Source organism: Macrobrachium rosenbergii, chromosome 6 (genome assembly GCF_040412425.1).
Source record: "Macrobrachium rosenbergii isolate ZJJX-2024 chromosome 6, ASM4041242v1, whole genome shotgun sequence".
NCBI lineage: Eukaryota > Metazoa > Arthropoda > Malacostraca > Decapoda > Palaemonidae > Macrobrachium > Macrobrachium rosenbergii.
In genome coordinates, this window is record NC_089746.1 from 57,630,357 (window position 1) to 57,636,414 (window position 6,058).

Here is a 6,058-nt window from a genome sequence, read left to right on the forward strand (position 1 = left end):
CTTAAAAGCTCAAGTTAATATTTACACGTATTACGTTCACGTGATGAGTCGTAAGTAAAGATGCACACCATGGATGCACCTCAAGGTCAAACGAATTCTCATTTCATCACTCTACACTATGTAATATATAAGATGTTAGATACTATGAGAGAAACAACATTTTATTAGTGTAATTTTAATTATTTTTAATCTCCTCGGGGTGAGGTTTTAAGATCGCTTTCCCTTCTGCGAATTTAGTCAATTAATATAACCCGTAACGCTACGAATGATAGTTCTCTGAATTCAAGATATAAATACGTATGAAGGGGAATAGACTTTGAATAGACTCATTATCCTCTTACACAGTTCTCGTCTGTAGTATAAAGCCCGCCTATTCTCATGACGTCACACTTAGCTAGCGTTACAACACTTCTTGTGATCATCACAATCAAAGTATTGCAATGTTATGGTAAATATGTCAAAGTTAATTTATGCTTCAGATACATTCAGATTTTTTTTTTTTTTTTTTTTTTTTTGGTGAAATAGCTGAAAGTAAATATGTAACTCTAAAATAGTCTATCTCGCGACACTTAGCATTGGTTTCAACTGGTACGTCACTAGAGACGTCACTAACTGTTGCCACAATAGAAGATTTGATGCTGCCTTAGGTTGAGCTACGTTTAGTTTGACCAGTTATTCGCTAGATCGTTTCTTTCTCCTTATACAGTATGATGATTCATTTATTATTCATTTCCTGTTGTTCAGATGATCAGTAGTCGGCAGGAAAGAATCCTTAATTTTATTGTACTTACTCACACACACACACACACACACACACACACACATATAAATATATATATATATATATATATATATATATATATATATATATATATATATATATATATATATTTATTTCATCAAATCACTGAAGACGCTTGGTAACGATATCTGCATTCAGCCAGGAGAAGGGTGAAAAGAAATTACTTGAACCAATTGCTTTCATGTATTCCTAAGAAATAATAAACAATTATGATATCCAATAACCTACTTGTTTTGAAATACCCTTCGCTGAAATTTCATTTACTTTGCAAAAATCCACGCTAATAATTATCAGGGTTTTTTTTATAATACAATATGCTATTCAATTTCTTTTCCCCAGACCTCTACAAAACACCTCAGTCATTCAGCTCTTGATGTTCATTTGCCATTTTTTTTTTTTTTACAAAGTTACTAAGTTACTCATTAAACTAGATTTTTTTTTACGTGACTCTGGTTTTATGCATTAATAAAATTATCCCTTCTTTAGACTCAAAGTTACGGCTGTATAATAATAGCAATTTAAACAGTGAATATACATCACGAAATCCTGTTAACCTGCATAACATCAGTATCACCATAATGTACATGTGTCTAGATGGGATGTGATTTCCATAAAAGGTTATTTTTGATACCAGGATTATTTTCTGGTACTGTGGCTTTTACTACCTGGTTTTGAAAGATTTCATCATGTTCTGATTATCACTCTTCATTTTATTGTTTTCATCAATCCCTCTTATCTCTATACCGTCATTACCAGCTTAGTTGTCGTCTTCTTCTTCTTCTTCTTCTTCTTCTTCTTCTTCTTCTTCTTCTTCTTCTTCTTCTTCTATAAATGTGTGAATGGTAAGTCACAAGATACTCGCCCAGTCAAGATTTTGTTTCACTTCTCTTTTAAATCAGATAGGGAGAAATTGCGCTGATTTACCGAAAGATGGCATCATTGTCTATTGACAGTTATAAAACTTTTCATTTCATATCGGTCACCGTAGTGATGTGACGGCTAAAATGATTAATAATTAGGAAAGGAGATCGTATGAATGACGATTTAAATTTATTTAATTCATTTAATCAGTTCAAGGACAAAACAAGTGACGCTATGCCTCGTCTTTCAGCAAACGCGTTTCGTAGGTAAACAGATCGTAGATGTCTGATTTATAAAAAGATATGTATAACTATTAATTTCTTGATGTGATTATACACGTTAGATAAGTGAGATATTAAACGACAATTAGACAGTTTCTATCGTCAAGTAAATGCCGTAAGTTATAAAGAAATTATCCCAAAAAAGGACGATGGTGACGAATAGGAAAATGGTTTCGACGTACTTCCCGTGGCGTCTCGGCAATGCAGATTGCGTGCACCTGATGCAACTGCGACATGCACGTGATTAAAATAATAAAATATGTCCTCCGGCTGTTTTTCTCCGGAATCACAGGACCAGACATGAATATTTATATAATGTGTGAATGAAACATTGAACTTGTGACAAGCTTGTATTACCTTACCTGCCGCCTACGAAAATAATGTCATGTGAGCCAAAGAGTTGAACGTTGGGGTTAGTTTTTTTTTTTATTAAACTTCTCGCATTTTTTATATGTATTAATATAATTTCAGATTCGACAGTACAGTTTTTTACATAGCTTTGTACTGGATCGTACAGACTTGATTAAAAGAAAAATAACTTGGATGCTTAGATATCTGTATAATTATATAAACTCAAATTGTAAGCCATATTTGTCGGATTGTGAAGCTTAACCTGTGTGTATATATATATATATATATATATATATATATATATATATATATATATATATATATATATATATATATATATATATATATATATATATATGTTTGTGTGTGTGTGTGTCTCAGTACAAGCCTTTACTTCCAAGGAATTCATTCCGGAAGGTTTTACTGTCCCAGGTTTTAGCAGCTAGCCTATATATATATATATATATATATATATATATATATATATATATATATATATATATATATATATATATATATATATATATATATATATATATATATATATATATATATATATATATACATATATATATATGTATGTATATATAGTATATATATATTGTATATATGTGTGTGTGTATAAGCCCATTCTTATCCAAAAAGAAATTATTCATTTCATTTGCTTAAACCTTTGTGCCACATCAGGAACATGAATTTTTAGAAAATATGAAATAGCAAAGAATAAATTTATATATACCCATTTTATTTCAATACTTGCAGATGAACTTAGAGTTTACCAGAGGCTCATCATCATTTCGTCGACTCCCTGAAAACACACTGCGCCATTCAGTATATCTTACCCCGACTTTTGCGACTTTTAGTTATCACACAAAAACGAAAGAAAGGAAAATGAGACAAATATTAGATAAATAAAATAAAATAAAAAAAAATCGAGTGAATGGAATTCTAACATAAGGAAGAATTCAGCCTCCGAGTTACTGCGGTTTGTTTCCTACTTGAGGTTAGCAAATGAAAAATGTTATCGGTGAATATTTAAATATTATAAAGGTTAAATTGAATGTATTGAGAGAAAAAAAGTAGACGGTCCTACCACTCTGGTATTAGATAAGAAATGTGTTAAAAAAATACCAAACCTAAAGGATCCTACCTTTTTTATTTTTCTGTAAAAGAAAACTTTTGTACCGGCTTTGTCTGTCCGTCCGCCCTCAGATCTTAAAATCTACTGAAGCTAGAGGGCTGCAAATTGGTATGTTGATCATCCACCCTTCAAATATCAAACATACCAAATTGCAGCCCTCTAGCCTCAGTAGTTTTTACTTTATTTAAGGTTAAAGTCAGCCACAATCATGCATCTGGCAGCGATATAGGACAGGCCACCACCGGGCCGTGATTAAAGATTCATGGTCCGCGGCTCATACAGCATTACACCGAGACCACTGAAAGATAGATCTATTTTCGGTGACGTTGATTATAAACTGTACAGAAAACTCGATTGCGCTGAAGAAACTTCGGCGCATTTTTTACTTGTTTACATAAGATTTAGAATACACCCAACTTCAGAAAAGTTAAAGATGAATGATGTTGAGATCATCGTCTCTGCCTGGGTAGCCCTATTCCAGAAAACTCAACTTCCTTTTCGGCAAGGGTGTGTGCTGGTAATGGGGCGACCGATGTCCTGAAGACTGAGCAATAAAAGTACCGTTATGTTGTCAAATTTAATGGTTTTCTGTATTTCTCCTTTCAAGATTATTATCCCTTCTATGTCTCTGCCGAAACATTTCCAATGGAAAGTGACAGAGAGTCGTAAATAGAATTTTGTAATTTTGAAGATAATCTGTAATGTTCCCAAATTCGAGAGGTTCTTTTATTTCTTCGTATGCTATATAGCTTCATTTCCCAGTGTTTTAAATTTTTATGATTATAATTTTTGTATAAGCAATATAATTTTGTAATTTTGAAGATAATCTGCAATGTTCTTAATTTCTTAGTTTTATTTTTTAATTTTATTTTTGTAAAATGTCTATAAAATATTGGAATAACATAGTCACCCATTTATCTATAAATCAGAGCGAATTATTGCATTTTAAGAGAATATTATGTAATCTTTGATTATCAGGAGAGAATATTTCCCCTCATACAGTAAATAAAATCAAGTTAATTTCTCCTTTCCAACCAGCTTTGATACCTCTTACAAAATTTCCAAATTTTGTTGATTTTTCCAGCTTATTCAACTGACATCGCGATTTTTTCTTATATAATTTTGAAATCTGCAATAGAGACAGTATCTTCATATCTTTAATCAGACTGACTCTATCAGTGTTATTTACACTCCGTTAATGTATTCATTTATTCTTTCAAGTTGAAGGAGTTGTAATATATAGAATGGGTGAATATGTTGTTCCAATTTTTTTATAGAGACACTTTACAAAAATAAAAGGACCTCCTGAAACTAAAAACATTACAGATTATTTTCAAAATTACAAAATTTTATAGCTTATACAAAAATTATAATCATAAGAATTTAAAACATTAGGAAATGAAGATATAGCATACGAAGAAATCTATTACTTACAATTATTAATTCTCTCTCTCTCTCTCTCTCTCTCTCTCTCTCTCTCTCTCTCTCTCTCTATCCATCTATCCATTCTTTCACACACATACACATATGCGTACCTGTGCATACACATACGAAAAATTCTGCGGTGCATTTTACGTGTATACATTATTATAAACACGATCACATACATTAATTATCACACATATCTGTGTATAAAATCGTAACTTTACCATAAATGAATCAAAATACAGTGATGGATTACTTTGCAAGTAGGCTAAACTTTACAAGTAAGCCGAGAGGAGCAAATAAAAATTTTTTGTGAAAAGTCTATCATCACAGTACTATACCATGAGACACCAAATTCTTGTTGGATCCTGCGTGGTAGCGTGACGTCACTTAGGTGACAGATGCTAAATGCTTTGAGAGAGCTCATTAAAATCGACGATTTTCCAAATTATTTTGTAACTTTCAAAAAAGGTATATGCCGATATTCAAACTATTACCAGATTTATTAAATTCCTTGTTATATTCCAATACTGTTTCACCAGAATAATGACAAGAACGATACGATAAGCACCGAGAAAGGGAGAATAGGCGTGGTTTGATACGGCCTCTCTCGGTAGTCTTGCCTGCACTGTATAAAGACCCACTGCAAGTTACAACGGTCAATACACTGCATGTCTACCACTCCCAAAACATTCAGCCAAGACAGTGCTCGCATAAGGCCGGCAAAATTACAACATTCAGAGCGTTGACAGAACCACCTATCTGTAATAAGGACATCCTCAAAGCAAACATTTGCACATCTCGAAGTGGTTTGGATCACTGAATCTTCAGTTCCAGTGCATCTTGTTTGGAAGACTAACAAAACAGAAGTATGGTACACCTTCTGGGATCTCCCTCTACTGAAAGGGTGGCCATCCCTTGGTCCTTTACTGATGAAAAAATCAATAAAAAGTTAAGAAGGCAGAGAATTCGCCATCACAGTCCGACGGCGCCTATTTACGTGGCTCCAGTTGATTACGCCAGTGTCCACTACAAGAAAATTCACTTCTCGCCTGTGATGTATCCATCTCAAGAGGACATCAGACACAATCAACCAACTGCATTTTTGCACAGTTTAATTATTCTCACCAAGACTGAACATCCGATGATGTCCCTCTATGAACTACTGGACAGAATTGCTGAAATTTACCTGAGGTG